Here is a 22,047-nt window from a genome sequence, read left to right as displayed (position 1 = left end):
TAACTATTTCTGTCCCATCTGCTTCTCTGATAGTTCTTTCAGAAATCCACCACCTCATCACCTCTTCGGTTAGCTTGAATGTGGCGTACGCCACTTTCTGTTCATCTGTACAGGTTAGGACCTGCAATATCTCCTCAATGTTCTGAATCCAATCCTCCGCCAGGGTTGGATCGCCTCTACGATCAAATAAAGGGGGGGTGCATTCGATTGAATTGCTTTATGATACAACCCCTTCATTATAGTTACGTTGGCGACCCGAGGGATTCTACACGAGGTCATCAATTAATTGATGTGCCGCTACTCGTAGTACTTCGGAAGCACTCGGGGTTGCTTCCCTTTCGTTCTCGTTTGCATTCAGGTCCAACATACTTCGTTCTTGACGACGAGGTGGCATCCTGACAAAATAACTTGGATCTTTAATAATCGTTTCAAAAAAATAGAGTTTATATGAACATAATTAATTAGTGGTATTCATAAAACAAAACATATATATTATACTTCAAAATTATAAGAATACCTATAAAAGAGAGAAAAGAAGTACGCACAACGGTAGTAATAGTCAATCTCCAAAATCTAATACCTTACCCCATCTAATTATTTAAAAAGACACCATAATTAAGACCTGTGAAATCCCACACATCAAAGTCAATCCTAAAGTCTGAGAATCCTAAGACTTCCCACACCTACAATATTCAACCCTATAGTCCGCTCCACTATCCCATCAAATTAATGACTATCTATACTTTGAAATCTTACATACTATAGTCTGTAGAACCTCAAACCTGGCTCTGATACGAAATGTAACGCCCAATGGAAGGCCCAAACCACAAGGCCTATACTCCAAAAGGACTAGTCAATGATACAATTGGAGCCCCATCAGAATCTTATAAAGTGCAAGAACTTCTCATTCCCAAGCAATGTGAGATCCCATACACCACCTACCCTTATCTATATCATAAGGGGTATCACATTACGTAGTTTTTCTCTTCTTTTTGTGAAATAATTGGAACAAATGAAAAATCTAATAAAGCTCACGTTAAATGTAGGTTTACACTACTCCTCATCGACTGCCTTTGTTGACTCCATTAACTAATGCTCTTTCATCCCTAAGCTTTCTCATGTACACTTTTTTCTTCGCATTTCTTGATATTCTCTCTCAGGCCCACCTAACCTTCCCCTACAAAAATGGCACATTAATGGAGGTGTTGCAATTGTGGGATAACAACTTTACTGAACACATTCCTCAAGGGCAGCTATTGGCTAGGGTACGAGAACGAAGTATACTTTTATACTTGAAAAGCTCGGATGGGTTACACCGAAAATACGAACCAGCTATTTGCCGGGTTGGAGACCCGCTCAGATTATAACCCAATAAAAGTCGGGTCGAGCCGGGTGAGTCTCATCGGATCCCAGGGGTGATCAGGTCACATGCACAACCGTAATAATAGGCATAGAGATCACAAATTTCTGTACTATGGTCCCATTAAGTTCATGCCTAAATTTGAGGCTCTTTAAGTGTGAGAATTACGCAGATAAAGTGTAACTTAAGACAATTATTGTTGTTTAATGTTATCTAAAATGCTCATATATGCATCAATAAATGATGTAGAATATATCTATCTCTGTAACGCCCGTCCTTGTGGTGGGTCTTTTTGTAAAATATTTTGCTAAAAGACGACGGGAATTACCATCCGATTTAAAACTTTTTGCTTCTTCCCAAGGTGCAAGACTTTACGTTTATAAAATAAAATGTGATTTTGCAATAAAAGAGATTTACAACGGAAAACATCATTTTTTAATAATAAAAAGACCTCTCTTACATTTAAATGCTCGTGCCTAGACTTCCGTGCTCTTCCCCATGGGCCGTGTCCATCCCGACGCGTACTTCATTTCCTTCCCTGTTGGGGGGAAGGACATGCATAAAAACTAAAATGAGTCGAAGACTCATAAGCATTATTTCATGCAGTTAAAATATAACAACGTAGGTTTTCATTCATGCATTCGTCATTCGTACATACTATACATACATGCATGCGTGCATATGTGCGTTCATTTGAAAATGTCACTGGACGGGATTTTCCTTTCTTTTCGTAAAACGTTTCACCCGTCAGTGCCTTCATTTCTGCAAGAGTGCAGTGCCTTCATTCCTTAAAGTGCATTCGTGCGTGCTTGCATACATACGTACATACATTCTTTCTTTTCACTTTCATAGGCCGGTACACACTGTTACACCCTGTGTGTTAGGGTTAGCGGCCCTATGGCCGATGGATTCGCCCATGGCCACAGGTTGGAATCCCTTTCCGTTAGGGTGCAGCACTGGGTGCACTACCAGTACTACTGCCCGGCATTGCAATCTGCCCATTCATTCATTGGGTACACCTTTCCATTCATTCGTAGGGCTGTTACGTATTTTCATACATTTCATGCTTTCATTCATTCATGCCAGCTCTAAAGAGCTGGAGCTTTCATTCAGTTCTTTCATTCATTTAACATGAGAAAACATTTCTTTTCATGAGAAAACATCATTTCCTGAGCATGGGCTTCAACTCCTCTTTCATGACGTCCATAAGCATCACCTCGCGGCATTCACAAAAGTATCAGTTCGTACCGTCCATAAAACATAAAGCACGAGCTCAATTTTTGCCTTTCGCGGCATCCATAAGTATCACCTTGAACGTAGGCCTTCACGGCGTCCATGAGCATCACCTCGCGGCACTCGCAACGGCGTCGGTCCGTAGGATCCACGAAGGCGTCGGCTCAAGCTCATCTTTCGTGCATTTTCATCAGTTCGTTTCTTTGAAAATACATACAGTAGATATATCTTATAGTCATCCATTCGCATGCGTACGATTAATAACTTTGGGTGCGTAAAAAGAGGCTTTCTTGGAGGGGCCGTACGTACATATACGTTTGAAAGCATAACATCTTCTTTCGTAAGCATTTTCTTAAAGATAAAAACTTTTCCTTTTCATTTCGTAATTTCTAGAAAACTCCAGGAGGGCATGAACGTAATACTTACCTGGACTCTATGCTACTTTCATACCATGCAGTCCATTCATGCTCGTGTTAGCTGGTAACCTACATGCATACATAACCTTAACGTCATTCTCTCTATCTAATGCATAAGCAACTTAAACTATAAATAGAACTACGCTATACTTGAAACACTCTCATTCTATCCCGTGCACTTACGTGCCCTTCACTACGTTAAACCTTTCGAAGACCACTTACGGTCACCACATCTTCCAACTCAACGTCTTGCCTCGAGTGCTCATCCACTAAAATGAACCCATGATTCACCTTAGGATTAAGAGACTAAGACATTCGTCTTATTCTCCTTTTTGAACTCATCTTGATGCATGACTCAGACCAACTAAGTCACGCTTCCCAATCCTAGACGAAACACCTGTCACTACCTCCATACATCCTGGACCATACTAATCCTCATTCCCATCCATACAAGCCACACGACTCTAAGTCAACTCTGAGGCTTAATCACCGGGCAACTCTATTGTGGACAGATTACCCATTACATATGGTGAATCCGTATGATACACGTGTCTCACCAGATTACACATGTACTTTACCCCTTATTGCCTAAGATCAACATATAACATGTTGATCACCTGCTCGTAGGGATGAGGGCCATATTCTGATACCAACATTCTCTTAACCCGGCCAGCACGACTCTTCATGCTAGTCGTCCCTTCGACAGTTCATCCCAACACTTAACATGACAAGACTCTATTCACCATTACGCCTTATGTCACATCACATAGCTCGAGACTACTCTCAAGCTACACCGTGACCTTGTCACGTCACCTGATATCCTGTTACGTCACTTCTACGCCAACTTCTAACTCATCACGAGTACGGTTCCTTACGTACTCCCGTAACATCGTGACATCTCGTCACGTTCCCGTTATGCCATTTTCACACTAACTTCACCCATCATAAGCCTGACTGTCAGTAACCACATCACTTCGTGATGTTGCCTAGTCATGCTTTCGCTACGCACTCTTACACTTATTCTGCTACTACACCCATACTTCCAGCCGTAGGTCAATTACAGTGACACTTGTCACCTCAGACTACAGGCTGCGCCATAACTACTTCGAGACACTGTTCCACAGTTCCCGACACAATCACCACGTTCTATGCTAGCGTCTCATCCATCACAAGCACGACTGTCAGTAACCACGTCACTTCGTGACGTTGCCCAGTCATGCTTCCGCTGCGTACTCTTACACTTATTCTACTACTTCACGCATACTCCTAGCCATAAGTCCATCACGGTGACACTTGTCACCTCAGACTATAAGCTACGCCATAACTACTTCAGGACATTGTTCCACAATTCCTGACACTATTCACCATGTTCTATGCCCATCAACTGCACAATCGTCCTTATCTCTACGACACGCCACACGGAGTGTTGATGCCTCGTGGAGTACACTCTACGTATACTCCATTTCCACACGCTACAACCTATCATCAATATGGCATACCCGCCATACAATGCATCACTCTACCATAAAGAGTACACTCCACGTATACTCCATACACGTTACGCCACATCACCATTACGGCATACCCGCCATATGGTGCATCGCTCCGCTACATGGAGTACACTCCGCGTATACTCCATACACGTTATGCCACATCACCATTACGGCATTCCTGCCGTATGATGCATCACTCCATCACATGGAGTACACTCTGCGTATACTCCATACACGCTACGCTACATCACCATCACGGCATACCCGCCGTATGGTGCATTGCTCCATCCTCCCGTTACACACATCACGCCATACAGAGTACACTTTACATGTACTCTTCCCAATCCACAATACACCAGGAGAGTATATTTCACATATATTCTCCTTATCTCACACTACGCCCCACACAAAGTACACTCAACGTGCACTATTCCATCTCTACACAACGCCATGTCATCCATACAGCACATGCCCTATAACTACACTGCACATCACAACCACGCCATCATTACAACACAAACTCCACAACTACATTACACAGCACAGTCCACAACACTTCACACATATGCCCAACACTTCACATACACGGCACATCACATCACCACACTACATAGATATGCCCAACACTTCACAGCGCACTACATAGCGCATCTCAATACAACCCAATCATTCCCCTAATACTAACAGCACAGTTCACAACCTAATTAACTAATCAATATCTAACATAATTAATAAGGGATAGAGAGTTATACCATCGACGGGATAACCTGTGCGTTGCTCGCTGATCGTCACAGCCAATGACGTTGGAGAGGTCGTACATGGCGGCTAACCCACGTACGTTGACTGTTTGGGCGTTTGGATAGCTAAGTGTGGTTTTGGAAGGGCTTGTGAAGGCCCTGTGTTGGTGGCTATGAAGAGCGGTACACAGCGTACCTAACCGTGTACAGTGGCAGTCAGTCACATGCAGTGACTGTCCATCACATACGTGATTACCCACCACGTAAAGTGCTGGTTTGGACCTATGGTTCGGCTAAGGGAAATGAGGTGGATCTCGTGGTGGCGTCGAGGTGGTGCCACGGTGGCGGATCTGGCCGCATGATGGAGGAAAGGCCGTGGGAGAGTGAGAGAGAGTGTGCGTGCATGGGTGGCAGATCGGGGTTATGGGTGGTTGGGTTGACTTGGTGGTGGCCTGAGGGTGCCGAGAGGGTGGTTACCCACCATGGGTGGCGGTGCACGGCGGTGGAGGAGTGCAAGGCCGTGCGCTTGAGGGAGAGGAAGTCGTGGGTGAGAGAGAAGCTACTGGCCATGGTTCACGTGGAGGAGGAAGGGGGAGGTAGAGGGAGGTCCATGGTGGAGACTAGTGGCCGTGGGTGCCGCGCACGGCGGCGCTAGAGGTCGCGCACGGTGAAGCCGTGCGTGGGTCTCCTCGTGCGTGCGTGTGTGCGATGGAGGGGGAAGGTGGCTGCATGGGAGGAGCTGAGATTGCTGGAGGGTGGTGGCCGGTGACAGAGGAAGCTGCAGTGGAAGTGGTGGCGCGGAAGGAATGCGCACAGCGCTGCTAAGGACATCAAGCCCATTCGGGCATTATGCTTCCAGCGGAGAGGAAGAGAGAGCGTGAGAAGGAGAGGTTGCTACGGGGAGGCTCGCCGGAGGAAGGGGGAGCTGGTGGTGTTGGCAGTGAGGGCTACGGACGCATGATGGCGCCGGGCTGAGGCGTAGGGGGAGCTGCGTATCATGTATGCTGGGGAGAGGGAGGAGAGAGAGAGGGCTGGGAAAAAGTGAGGGGGAAAGAGAGGGGGTCTGGGTACTTAATCCAGTCCCTTCGTCTTGGGGTCCTCAAAACGATCTAACGTTGAGATATTAAAATACTGATTTGAAAATGCGTAAATGTTAACTTAATTAAAAGCACTCAGAGGAATTAAGGTAAATATTATTTTAAATTAACTTTAGTTTATAAAATAATATTTCTTCATCATCAATAAAATGATAAAGTCTTATTTAATATCTTTAAGAGAATAAAACCATTAAATTAATTAACGTTTTCAACATAATTTAAATCTCATAATATTTTAAATAACTGGAATCATTTTAATAATTAATATTAAAATGATCTCCGACAATTTTAATATTTTGGAGCTCTTCAAAATATTATAATTGTCTCATTTAAAAACAAGTTTAACTCAACGATACTGGAAATACCTCATATAAATATTTTCAGTCCATTTAAAACACTGGGCGTGCCTTAGAGGTCACCTAATATCTCGAGAGACACGTCGTCATGGTTCGGCACACATGACGATACTCGCAGTCGCCAGAAAGAATGACAGACTGTTGCATAATTCCGTCATCGGAATTTGCTTACGTCAAAAAGGATGAGCCTTACGTAAGAAAGAGAGAAGCTTACGTAAGAAGAAAGGAGCGGGGGTTACAATCTCTCTTCCAATTGAGATCCTCAAATTCAAGTAGGAATTTAATGAGATATTTTTCTTCAAAGATAAACATGGGTTGAGCCACCGGGCTGGAACTGACTTGACCCCGAGAGGCCCAGCAGCCAAAGCATTACCGGCCCACCAATCGAGATAAGAAGAAGGAGGCCCAGGGCTAGCACGAGAAAAGGTTCAGTGTGGGGAGATGGGACAGCATTCGCTCTAACACAACTTTGCACACTTAACGGCAGCAAAGCCACGCTGCATTAAGAGCTGTGTCCCTAACAGAGTGCACAGATGAGGGTCGCACTCACCAAACTGCCAAATAGGTCGTGACCCGGATAAGCCACGCCACATTAAAGCTAACGACAGCACCCTTGACACAGGAAACGGAGCCCCCACCTCAACAAGAAGTATAAAAGTCGAATTCCTAGTTAGAATTGTTTTCTCATATACTTACATACAAAAGTCCCCTCTAAGGTTCAAAAGACTTACTCAAGAATCAAAGATGTCTCACCAGCCCCCAAGCCCTCACATTTCTCATGTGAAGGACTATCGAGCCTAGTGTGCAAACACGTTGTTAATAAAGTTCATGCCTAAATTTAAGGGGCTTTATGTGAGAGAATTATGAAGATAAAGTGTAACTTACGATAATTATTGTTGTTTAATGTAGTCTAAAATACCCATATATGCAGCAATAAATGATGTAGAATATATTATCTCTCTTCCACTTGAAATTCTCAAATTCAAGCAAGAATTTAAGGAGATAGTTTTCTTCGAATTTAAACATGGGCTGGGCCACTGGGCTAGGCTTGACTCACCCCCAAGAGACCCAACAGCCAAAGCGTAACCAACCCACTAATTGGAATAAGAAGAAGGAGGCCCAAAGCCAGCGTGGGAAAAGGTTCAACTTGGGAGGATGAGACAACATTCGCTTTGACAAGACTTTGCATGCATAAATGGCAGCAAAGCTACGTTGCATTAAAGGGTGCGATACGGAACGTGGGCTGAGATCCCAGCGGGAACCTCTATCCTTGACAAAGTGCAAATATGATGGCTGCACTCACAAACCTGCCACGTAGGATTTGACTTGGAGGAGCTACGTCACAATAAAGTCAACGGCATGGTACCTAGTACAGAGGACGGTACACTTACATACAAAAATTCCCTCTAAGGTTTAGAAGACTAACTTAGGTATCGAAGGTATCTCACCACCTCAAGAGCCCTCACATTTCTTGTATGCAGGAGTATCGAACCCCGTGACCGGTGTGAGAAACACGTCGTTAACAAAATTCATACCTAAATTTGAGGGTCTTTAAGTGAGAGAATTATGCAAATAAAGTGTAACTTATGACAATTATACATTTCTTCAAATTTAAACAGGTAGTTGAGAGGATCTTGATCCATATAAACTTATTACCATACATAATCACATGTGAGGAAAGTTCTGCCAGTCATATGTGAGGAAAGTAAGGTTGTAATCGAGGCGAACCAAGCCGATCTTTGGCTTGCTGAGCTCGGCTAGACTAAAAAAGCTTGAACTCAAGATTTTTATTTAACCTTTGTGCGAGCTTGAGTCGGTAAGCTAAACTCCCAACTCGAGTTAGAGCTCGAGTTCAGCTCAAGCTGTTTATTTTTTTTTAATTTTTTAAATAAGATTTAATAATTAATAAATTAGATAAATAACAAATCTAATATTTTTGTACAACTAACAAGTAGAACCTATATTAAATTATAAGATTTTAAACATTTATAAATAACTAATATGTAGCTAGTTGATATTTATCCATAATAACAATATATTATATGCCTACATAAATTATTAATACTTACACATAATATGGTAGCATATATCTATTTTATATATGGTTCACACATACTAGTATATGAAATTATTAAATCTTATCTGCAAATTATTGTATAAATTATAAAATATAACTATAAAGTATATTCAATATATAAGCATAAATAATTAGGTTACATATTATATATTTAATTATAAAAGTGTTATGCTTATGTTATTAGCTAATACATATCTATATGTATATATACATAGGTGTATGCGTATATTTATCAATATATGAATGAGCTTTAATTGAGTTGAGCTAACGAGTTGGCTCGGGCATAAACGAGCGAGCCTTAAAGAGTCTTAGTCGAGTCGAGTCGAGTTTACTTGGGTATGTGTTATTTACTAATCCAGCGGGTATCTGCTTTCATGGTCGAGCTTTTTTTTTTTTCCGAGTCGAGTTTGATTCGACTTTAACCGAGCGGAGTATAGAGCGGGCTATCGAACATATTGGTTCATTTATAGCCTAGAGGAAAGTAAAATGAAACTAGAAATTATAAATTTACTGCCAATTATAGTGCTGACGAGATTAGTGTGAATTTATTCAATTTAAATGGCATATGTATGGAACCAAATGTCATCATATAAATGTAAAATGATTAAAAATTATTATTTTTATTTATCTTGTAATCATATAATGTAATATTACAAGATAATTAAAAATGAATAATTAATCAAATAATAAATACTAGTGGGTTTAAAGCTTTGGGATGTTGGTACATCTGAGTTTTACTCTAGATGATTAGGAATGTTAGCCCAACACCATGAAGACAAAGAAGTCCATTTTGTTTTTGGTGCTGTGGGTTGGCCACTACTTTTCTATCCAATAGAACAATGATTGTGGAACATATTTCATCAAACATTAAGGTCTTGCTGGATACTTATATTGTTGTATATGTTCAAAAGCGTTCATAATTCTTTCTTAAAAAATATCACTCAAATATAAAATATTAATTTAATTTTTAATTCTCATCTTTTTCATCTAATCATTACCTAATCATTATCCAAATAAAAAATCCAATACAACTTTCTCAAACTTCCAAACAAAACACAAAAACAATACAATTTTTTCAAATTTCAAAACAAAAATATTAGTAAAAATTTATATTCCAAGAAGTTTTTATGTGATGCCCCGACTCCCACGTACAAAAATATGGGAATTGTGACGTCAGGATGATGACAACACGGGTCACGCATCCCAACGAAATGTGCGCAAGTGTGTGCAACATGCAAGAGTGCACAATAAAAATCGCAGCGGATAATATAAATAAGTCTACTAAGTACCAGAATTTTAAATACAAATATTCAAAACAAATCATCTTTAAAAGTTATACAGTTATCCCAAAATATATTATAAAACAAATACATAAATAATTGATAAAGCGAATCTCGATAAACAGGAGTAATCCCAGATCACTCCGCCAACGGAGACAAGGTTAAGGCACGTCATCTACATCTGCATCAAAATCTGCGATACCATAAAATGGTATCACAAGTAAGTATAAACCAAACAACTCTCGGGATAAAAACATATTAATGCAACCAACATGCATTCATATGACAAAATGCACTTAGCCATAAAATACCATTTTTCCCAGAAAAATGATTATTTCCAACTCACGCCAAAATCCCATTTTGGCTCAAAAATATAGTCCGTCATTTTTCCAGAAAATGATTCACACAAAACAAACCATTTATCGGACACTGTAGGCGGGAATCGTAGGCGGGGCTCTACCACCGTCCCTGCTTACCACCATCCCTACCGCGTACACCATAGGCGGGAATCACAGGCGGGACACAACCACCATCCCTACCGCGTGCACCGTAGGCGGGAATCACAGGTGGGACTCTACCACCATCCCTCCTTACCACCATCCCTACAGTTCCTTTCCACACAATGAATATTTATCACATACAATGAATACTAATCAGAGCACTGTAGGCGGGAATCACAGACGGGACTATACCACCATCCCTGCTTACCACCATCCCTACCGCGTGCACCGTAGGTGGGAATCACAGGCAGGACACAACCACCATCCCTGCTTACCACCATCCCTATCGTGTGCACCGTAGGCGGGAATCGCAGGCGGGACTCTACCACCATCCCTGCTTACCACCATCCCTACAGTCTCTTTTCCTTTTTCTCAAACCAGTCGTTTCAAACACACTCAAATCATTTCACATGAAAATCCAATTTTCAGATAAACACATGAACATGTATGCAATCATGTGAAAACTTAGTTTTCAATTACAAACATGAACATGCATGCAAATATGCCATATACATGAAACAACACCACAACAATCAACAATTCACAATACCAACCAAACACACAACTCCGTCCATAATCCATCCGACCTCCAAACTCTTCGGACTCAGTCCGGCATGTCCAACCAGATCACAATAATATGTGTTAGTGTAAAAATTCATTTAAATCACGAAAGTTCTTTGAAAAAATACTTACAGTGCTATATAATAATTTTCGAAGGATCACGAAGCTGCAAGAAGTGGCGGCTCAGCAACGTAACAGTGTAAAATACACTGTAGCCGTGGGTCTCAAAAACCCACTTTTCAACGGAGACAAACTAAGACCCGAAATTGATAGGGTAGGGCCTAGAGAGGTCAGTGAAGCCAATGGTGGTGGTGGTTTGCCGTGGGTGGCGGCGCAAATGGTGGTTTTAGGCCAAAAATACCCAAATCGAAAATGGGGTTGGATGTGCTTCACCGATGACGGATCGGAGCTGGGGTTGGGTCCATTGGGTTGCTAGGAGGTCGAGGATGAAGTGGTGAAGAGATGGTGGCCGGTGGTGGCGCAACGGTGGCGCTGGAGTTCAAGATGCGCCGCGGCTTTGGACTGTTCGTGGGGACTCACGGCGGTGAGGGAGGAGCTGAAAACCGGAGGGGGAGGTCCCCGGCCGGTGGGGAAGGGAATGGGAGGGGCGGTGTCGCCGGACGGAGGCGTACGGCGGTGGGCTGGAGGACGACGCACGGACGCGGGTAGAGAAGGAGAAGACGTCAAGCGCGGGAAGGAAAAGCAGGGGAGGAAAAAGAAAATGGGGAGAAAAAGAAAAGAGGAAAGAAAGAAAAAGAGAAAAAGAAAAGTGAGGAAAAGAAATGAAGTCCAATCCTCACATCTTGGGTCACAAAAATGATCCAACGAAAATGATTTTAAAACAGCATCTCAATTAAAATAATTTAAACGTAATGATAAAATGAAAATAAAATAATTAAATTCAACAATCAATTAATTTAAAATAAAGAACAATTTAAATACATCACAATAATAAATATTAAGAAAACATATCAAATTAATTTTCACAATTTAAAGATCATAAAATAAATCATTTAAAATATCCGATAATTTTAAAACAAGAGAATAAATTTTTGAATTAATAAAAATAATCCTTCAATAAAAATACACTAAAATATGGGGTGTTACATTTTAACTTTATAATATTTTTATTCAACTCTTTCTTTCCCATTTCTCAAAACTTAATAAAATATGTTAACTCAAATCATTTTGATGAAGAAAAATTGCTTATATTATATCTTATAACTTTATCAATAAATTTCAGTTTCGACATATATACGAAATTTTATAAATATTTTTTATATAATTTATTATAAATGTATAAATGTTATATTTACTAGGATTCAAACAGTATGCTTTATGTTATGAACATAGTTATCTTATCTTTTTCAAAATTCAAAAACTAATCATTAGTTGCAAAAGACTTTCACATAAAATGTATAAAAAATAAAACTTGTAAATAAGATTTGTGGAACTCTAAAATTGAATTTGATCCAATTTGATATCATTAGGGGTAATTCCCGCAACCAAACGAACAAGTGAGACTGAGAATTTCTTTAAACCTGGATATTAATATGACTTAGCCGTGCAACCAAACAAGTCTCCTCTTTCTCACACTAATTGAACACCTGTCGCTCTCGCTCCTTTCCCAATCGTTTTCTTTGCCTTTAAGCGTGCCAACGGCGCGCAAGGATCTTTCGCCGGTGACAACCACGGTGTGAGTCTGATGATATAATCGCCCTCGAAACAGTAATGCATGGGTTATGTTCTTAATTTAGCAGAACTTTTTCCTCACCGGTTAGCTTTAATTATATATAGAAGGGACAAAAATGGTGGGGAAATCAGGATCTTTCTTTTCGTTTGTTTATTTAGCGCTTTGTTTGGTTATTGAGGAAAGTAGATAGAAAGAAAAAACATTTAGGGCAAGATTTTTTGCCTTGCTGTGTGAAGCCATTAGATTTGTTTGTGCATACTTTTGTCACTTTGTACAATGTATTTAATTTACATGATTTATAACAATTCTAATGTGTACACTAGACTCTTTTTACAGGTTTGCAAAAATGCTGTCACAAGAAAGAAAGTATCGAGGGGGAAAATCAATATCACACATGGGAAAAGCTGAACGTTGGATTCAGATGACTTTTCAAAGTCAGGCTATTATTCGCCTCGAATCTCCATATGTAGTTGAAGATTTGTGCATTTATATTTTAAATGAGTAATGCTAGCACACACATAACACACATGAAACACTACTGATATTAATTACGTGGGTATTAACTTTTATTTTTTTATATTCTTCCAATGGTGTATTCCATGAAATTAGGAGTTCATTGATGTTTTATTCATTGATGCTACTTCAATGGTCAAGCACCTCGATCGGAACCGTACCAAGTAAAGTTGTCTTGATCATGATCAGTTTGGAATCAGCTTGATGTAAAAGTGCTATGAATATAGTGCAGTTAATTCATAATTCAAATATTGGTTCTAATTTTCATTACTTCATGGTCTCTTTCATATATTAGTCATTTATTTTTTGATCAAGATACTTCATATATAGTAAATAATAAAAGTTGTCTCGGTTAATTAGCTTGAAAGTTTGATGCAAAAGTTCTACAATATATATTGCATTTATAATTCAAGTAGTTGTTCTTTTCATTCCGAGTAGTGTATTCCATATATATGGAAAGGAATTCATTGGTGTGTATATATATATATATATATAGTGTTCAGTGTTTGATCTTACTTCATAATGATTAGAAAAAAAAAGAAAAAAAAAAGGTTTGCCTTAGTTTGTTTATAAGGACTTGGTTTGGGATTTTTGTAAACCCAAGTTCTTTCTTTATACATCGTATTCATTCGCCAAAACTGAAGGCTATTAATAAAATTGGGGGTACTGTTCTTATTACTAAAATACAAAACAGAAAAGGTTCGTCTTAATGAGTAAGAGAGTTTGATGTAGAAGTTCAAGGAGTATAGTTTTATGTGATTGAGAATGCAGGTAGATTGAAATGACCAATAAATATTGTTGGATCTACTTTATTTTATGTATATCTCTCTCCCACTTCAATACACTCTCAAATTAGGATAATCACTTTAGGAGATCTTGGCAGTAAATACATGGCAGCCAAAGCCACAGCTTCCAAAACTTTCAGGAACATAAAGTCCAATATCTTGTGGTGGAGCTAGGGTATTCACTGCAGCTGCAACAAGAAACATGACTTATATGGAATAGATGGATAATGAAGAACGCTAAGTCCTTAGTAAGGTTCTAAAGTCTCGTTATCAACTCCTGTGTATAAAGTGTCAAAAATGTTTATATATAGAGAGACCACTGTGTATATATGCAAAGGAACCTCTTAGCTGTTCCTGCATTATTTTAGCCCCACTAATATTGGAGGTGTCCCTGTTGCCAGCTTTTTGAAATATCCTTCTATTTCTCTCACACTAGATGCAGTATACTCCATCTGAATCAGCCACTAAGGGAAGGCTTTTACATTTGAACCGAGTGCACTCAAAGATCAATGGGCAAGGTGGGGAAAATTGGTGGCCAATTAATGTTTCAATGTTGTCTACTCTGCCTGATCCAGAATATAGGAAGAAGCACTTCATCTCTTGAATAAATCCATAATAATCCCATATAATTTGAGAAACCACTACTGTAACACCCGGACCCAGTCAAGCCCGATCTTTTTTTTTTTTGCCTCCACGATTGAGTGCACTCCCATGCACGTACGCCTCTATTATCCTCAACTTTAAGGTTTTTGTTTTTGTTTTGTTTCAATCACCTATTTATTCACACGTTAGCTTCACAGTTCACGCGCGTTTTCTTTTCCGTCTATTTTTCTCCCCTAGAGTTTGCGTCACATCCTTGGCATGCATGCACGTTTCTTCATCTCAGTGTTTCCCTTAGGGTTTCCATCACTCACATATATATACACATACGTTAACCCACACATAGAGAAACTGCCTTGTGACATTTGTTGCCGTTGCTGCCTCTTTAGCCATCCCGTTGCTGCCGTCGATTCGCTTTGCCACCACCACTGTGAGACAGTGCCCAGTGCTTCAAGCCTCCTCGTGCCTTCTATTTTTCCAGTCGTTGCACCGTCCAAAACTCACACTGCCCCCAATACAAAATCGACGCAACCCATGCATGCATGAAGCCCGCACCGTGTACTGCTGCGCCACCCCAGCACCTCCATATAGTTACCACATGTTTCATCCACCCCACGTAAACCTCTACCCAGACCTCAATGCCATAGTCAACCGTGAACCCACGTCGGAAAACACCACCCTCAAACACCCCTGTTTTTGCTCCCCGAAACAAAGCAAGTTTTTGCTCAAGCCGTCCATCGAGTCCCCCTCCTTTGGCCTCTCACTGAGTGCTGCACCTCACTGTCGCCTTCGATCTCCACCGTCGAGACCTCACAGAAACCACCGCCAAGGATTTTTCGACACCCCCAGTCCGTTGCGCATCACGGTGAGCTTCATCTCTTTCCCTCACGTTTTGCTCTCTCTCACCATGTTTCTCTCTCTCGTCCAGTGCACAGCCGTCAAGTTCACCACCTCCCACCGCACCGAGCACCACACACCTTCCCTCATAGTGAGCCTCCGTCGCATGCCTCCTTCTCGTCTCAAGGTAAGTTTTCGTTTCCTTCCGCACGCCGTGGCCCTCGCTCTCTCACTCTCCATTTTCTCTTTCTCTCATGTTTAGCCCAGCTTGACAGCATCTCCGCTGCCACGTGATTTCTCCTTGAGTAAGACTTTGTCATGCAAAGTTTTTATTTTTTCCCACGCAAGTTATATTTGTTTTCAAAGAATTAAATGAAATTACATTAGTACCCTTTACTACATGTTGTATTAATGTGCTTTTAAACTTTTATTATGTATTAGTACTCTCTAATTTATTTATGCTTTACAGAAATCTTTTAAGTAAATTAAATTAGTATTAAGCAAGGTTTTCTTTCAAATAGTAAACAATAATGTTGTGTTTTATTATTATGATCTGGCTTATTATAGTTGTAGCTGTTTAATTTTAAAATATTTTGGTATAAATATATTAGCTAAAATTAAATTTTATAAGTTGATCTCATTAGTAAGTAAGTTAGATTTTGTGTTTTGTTCGGACTGATTATTTGGACATTGATGAATTTAGAAAATGTGATGATATTTTAAGATTATGTGAAGTTAGGTTTTTGAAGAATTTAAATAGGTTATTTTAGCATCTTAGGCTTAAGTATTGAAATATATGTTCAATTGGAAATTTATGAAAATTACGTTATTATGTTATAGGTGACGATTAATAGTTGTTCGGCATTTTGGAGAAATTTTTGAAAAGTTAAGAAGTCCAAGTAAACGGGGTTCCTATGCAAGACTTTGCATAAAAATAAAATGGACTGAGGTCAATTTTTGAAAAATATGCATGTTTTGTTATGAAAAGAAATTTGAACTACCTTAGTTATCTGTTCTGCATTACTCATAAGATTCTGTTTAAGAATAAAGTATTTTTTTTGGCATGACTGGTGTAGACATGAGCTTATTTTCGATATTTTGTTCCTGAACTGTGCGAAAGAGAGCGAATATGTAATTTTATGCATAAATTATGTTTTTGAGATATAATTCTGTTCTATTTTGAAGATGTTTTGTACTCTGATATGATATGATGTGATTTCTGAAAACTTCTGGCATATTATTCTGTTTTGTTTTTGTTTCGTTCTAAACTTACCACGGGTGTAAAACTGTGGCCTCTGTTCGGGTTGGTACCAACCTTTCTGTTTCTAGTGCACCCACTTTAGAAATAAAGTGATTTTCTGCATGGTCTTTCCTATGTGCACACTCGGGGCTCCGAGAATTAATAAGGGGAAGATTCACATTTTATTTCAGCTCGGTTAGCTACCGGGGTTTGTACGACTCTACCATAGGGTTAAACATGGTCTCTATTATAATATGATAAGATAGGATGAATATGTTCAGTTATGCTCTGCCAAATGAAATTTTGCATAAGAATGTTTTCTGAAATTTTTGCTCTTATATTTTTGGTAATAGGTTATGATTTTGCATTCTGAAAACAAGTATTCTGATTCTGCATTCTGAATTCTGATAAATGCTCATGTTTACATACTAATATATGTTCTCTGCTTGCTGAGTCATTAATAACTCACCCCTTATCTCCATATATTTTTTAGATAATTTTGATGGTTCAGTTAGAGAATAAGAGCATGAAGTTTTAACAATATATGATGATCGTAGTGGAATAAGTGTCTGAGGGTACAAATGCTTATTTGAGAGTCGTAGTTAGTAAATTAATTTATTTTCAGTTATTTTGATTTGATGAATTAAGGATATTTTCGAGTCTTTGGAAAGTTTTTAATTTATGTTATTGAGAACTTCTTTCTTGTCCCTATGAAGGAACATAGATTTTTGGATTGAGTAAATGAATGAATATTTTATTGAGTTTTCTGGATTTTATAGTTGTGTTATTTAAGTTGATATTAAGTATTAAGAGCTAACTCTCCGGACCTTCGGGATCGGGACGTTACAACTACTAGGGGAACTCAACTAAGAAAGCTTAATATTGATCTAGGCAATACCTACTAAGTTTAAGGAAAAAAGCTACTCAGTTGCCGGTTCCATTAAGGTAAACAACACACCTGATGTGTGAACCCGGTTTAAGGTCACCTCATGGTTTAAAGAGAAAAAAAAAAACCCGTTTCTGTGACGCCCCGACTCCCACGTACAAAAAAAACACAGGAATCGTGACGTCAGGATGATGACAACATGGTCACGCATCCCAACGATAGTGCCAAGTGTGTGTACATGCAACAGTGTACAATAAACAACGCAGCGGATAAATATAAATAAGTCAACTAAGTACCAGAATTTTTAAATACAAATATTCAAAACAAAGCATATTTAAAAAGTTATACAGTCATCCAAAATAAATATATTACAAGTCTCAAACCAAAACGAGTGATCCCGGATCACTCCTCGGGCGGAGCCGAATCCTCAGGCTCACCCTCGTCCTCCTCTGCATCAAAATTTGCGTTACCAGAGAACAGTACCGCAGGTAAGTATAACCCAAACAACCACGAAATAAAAACATTTTGATGCAACCAACATGCATGCATATGATGAAATATGCATCAAATCCAAAAATATCATTTTCCTCGAAAATGGATATTTTCCAATACACGCCAAAATCTCATTTTGGCCCAAAAATAGTAATATGTCATTTTCCCAGAAAATAACCCAAATCAATAAAACCTCATTTTTCCAGAAAATGAATCACATAAAATCATTTAATCATCACAGGCTATTTTCCCAGAAAACAGCCATTTAATCCATTAACCATATGCACCATGACCTCCCCTAGGGACCATCCGCACGTCCTGGCTTCGTAGCGATGTCCAGTTTCACGCCCAACGCGTTCGTGGCCAAGCATCCTCTAGCCCCCACCAGCAGAGGGGCCACGGAGTCGGCACGATTCCTAGTATATTCCGCTCCCGAGTGACCAGAAGAGATCCACCGAGATAATACCCCATCTCGGCTTGGGGTCGTGATACACACGCATCCAAAAATCATTTAACACATGAAAACTCAGTTTTCAATCAACACATGAACATGAATGCATTTACACGAAAACCCAGTTTCCTTTACAAATATGATCATGTGTACAATATGCCATTTACATGAATAACACCATACCCAACAACCAACAACTCACAATGCAAACCAAACACACAACAACTCCGTCCACAATCCATCCGACCCCCATACTCCTCGGACTCAGTCCAGCATATAACCAACCAGACACAACAATATGAGTTAGTTCAAATATATATTTAAATCACGATAGTTATTTGGAAAAATACTTACAGTGCTATATAGTAATTTTTGAAGGATTACGGAGCTGCAAGAAGTGGCAACACAGCTGCAGAACAGTGCAAAATGCACTGTGGCCGTGGGTCTCAAAAAGTCACTTTTGAATGGGGACAAACTAAGACCCGAAATTGATAGGGTAGGGCTTAGGGATGTCGGTGAAGCTAGTGGTGGTGGTGGTTGGCCGTGGGTGGCGGCGCAAAGGGTGGTTGAAGACCAAAAATACCCAAATCGGAAATGGGGTTGGTTGTACTTCATCGGTGACGGATCGGAGCTGGGGTTGGGTGCATTGGGTTTCTATGAGGTCGGTGATGAAGTGGTGAAGAGATGGTGGCCGGAGGTGGCGCGACGGCGGTGCTGGAGTGAAAAGAGCGCCGCGGCTTGGTGTGGTACGTGGGAGCTATTGGCGGCGAGTTAGGGGCTGAGATTGGTGGGGTGGTGTCGCCGGGTGGTGGGGGAGCTGAAGGGAGAGGCGGTGGCGCGCACGGCGGCGTGACGACAGTGGGCTGGGAGAAGGCGACACGGACACGAGGTGAGAGGGTTGAAGCCGCGTGGGAGAGGAGCAGAAGGAAAAGAAAAGAAAGAAAAGAAGAAGAAGAAAAAAAAAGAAGAAGAAAAGAAACAGGGAAAAAGAAAAGTAAGGGGAAAGAAATGATGTCCAATCCTCACATCTTGGGTCACAAGAATGATCCAACGAAAATAATTTCAAAACAGTAAGTTAAGTAAAATAATTTAAACATAATGATAAAATGAAGATAAAATAATTAAATCCAACAATCAATTAATTTAAAATAAAGGACAATTTAAATGCATCACAATAATAAATATTAAGAAACCATAACAAATTAATTTTCACAATTTAAAGATCATAAAATAAACCATTTAAAATATCCAAAAATTTTAAAACAAGAAAATAAATTTTTGAATTAATAAAAATAATATTTCAATAAAAATACACTAAAATACGGGGTGTTACATTCTCCTCTCTTAAAAAAATTTTGTCCTCGAAATTTGTAAGGCCATGCATCACGCTAAAACATGATACATGATACAACCAGAACACGCTTGAGACAACATATCATCACGAACGCCCAAAAGCGTAAGTAATGCTCTCTCAAGTCTACTCCCATAGGCAATTCCATCATACTCGCATTAGTCCCCCAGTGGCACATCACGCCCAATATTCCTTTGGAGGCTATGTTATCCAAAATCTCCTTTCCCCAAGAACCTTAATACAACATCCAATAAATTTCAATGATTAATAGCTCCATACAATAATCCATGCTAACCTCAATCAACTCCTATGCTATAACTTCTAAACCTCCACTGAATTCTACATTTGGTAGCCTAATGGCCACTCCAAAGTTAACCATCAATAACAAATTTTGCACAACCAAATGATTAATCTCCAACTACAAGCATCATCTAAAAAAAAATTCAATTCACCACTAATTCCTCAAGATCAGCACAAAATCCGAACTCCTAACTACAACCACAAATATCACGTTTCTGCTGCGCACTCTGACAATTTGCCACATGCATAAAATTTATGTCCTCATAAAAAGACACCATCAAGAACAAGGTGGCTCCATACCTACTAATGAAAAACTCTTACCACCTTTTGGTAGAAAAATAATCTCTTTTCCGAAATCAGGAGTTATCTCTCATATTCCTCAATTACTCCCGCTGTCTTGATCAAAATCAATAATCCTCAAAATACATCCACTATCACAGATAGAAAACCAATATCAATCAACTTCAACATCCCAAATTGCAAACAAGTAACATCACCCCAAAATACGCTCATCTCATCTAAGATAAGGAGCATACCTTAAAAGGCTCGATTCCAACCCAACCAACAAAAAAGAGCACATATAAACTTCTACCCAGTAATCTAAATCCAAAAGCTCATCACCGACATTCATAATAACATCTAATCTAGCGGTGACTAAACTCATTACGAACCATCATTGACTTCACCAAAACATTATCAAAACCTTCTTGGTAACTCGCCCGCCTACTTCTACTCCTATAAGTTAGTATTTGTAACACTCCGTATTTTAGTGTATTTTCACTGAAAGATTATTTTTAATAATTTAAAAATTTATTCTCTTATTTTATAATTATCGGATATTTTAAATAGGTTATTTATGATCTTTAAATTGAGAAAATTAAATTGTTATGTTTTCTTAATATTTATTTATTATTGTACATTTAAATTATTCTTCTTTTTAAATTAATTGATTGTGGGATTTAATTATTTTATTTTCATTGTATCATTACGTTTAATTTATTTTAATCGATTTGCTATTTTGAAATCATCTTCGTTGGATCATTTTTTGTGACCCAAGAGGTGAGGATTGGACCTCATTTCTTTTTCCAACTTTTCTTTCTCTTTTTTTTTTCTTTTTTTCTTTCTTTTTTCCTTTTCCGCTGCATTCCCCCTCGCACGACAGCCCTTCTCTCCCTCTCTTCCCGTGCGTCCGCGTCTCCCTCACCCAACCCACCACTGTCGCACCGCCGTTCGCGACACAGCCCCTCCCGTTCGCTCCCTCACTGGCCGGCGACCCTTCCCCGTAAATCCTAGCCACTATCTCGCCGCCGATAGCCCTCACGCACAACACCAAGCCGCGACGCTCTCTTCGTTCCAGCGCCGCCGTCGCACCACCTCCGGCCACCATTTCTTCACCACTTCATCCTCGACCTCCTAGCAACCCAATGCACCCAACCCTAGCTCCGATCCGTCACCGGTGAAGCCTATCTATCTCCATCTCTGATTTTGACATCTTTGGCCTAAAACCACCATTTGCGCCGCCACCCACGGCAAACCACCACCACCATTGGCTTCATCGACCTCTCTAGGCCCAACCCTATCAATTTCGGGTCTTAGTTTGTCCCCATTCAAAAGTGGGTATTTGAGACCCACGGCCACAGTGTATTTTACACTGTTTTGTTGCTGAGCTGCCACTTCTTGCACCTCTGTGATCCTTCGAAAATCATATTATAGCACTGTAAGTATTTTTCCAAAGAACTATTATGATTTAAATATATTTTTGCACCAACTCATATTATTGTGAACTGGT

Source organism: Juglans microcarpa x Juglans regia, chromosome 8S (genome assembly GCF_004785595.1).
Source record: "Juglans microcarpa x Juglans regia isolate MS1-56 chromosome 8S, Jm3101_v1.0, whole genome shotgun sequence".
Taxonomy (NCBI): Eukaryota; Viridiplantae; Streptophyta; class Magnoliopsida; order Fagales; family Juglandaceae; genus Juglans; species Juglans microcarpa x Juglans regia.
This window is presented reverse-complemented; position numbering follows the sequence as displayed.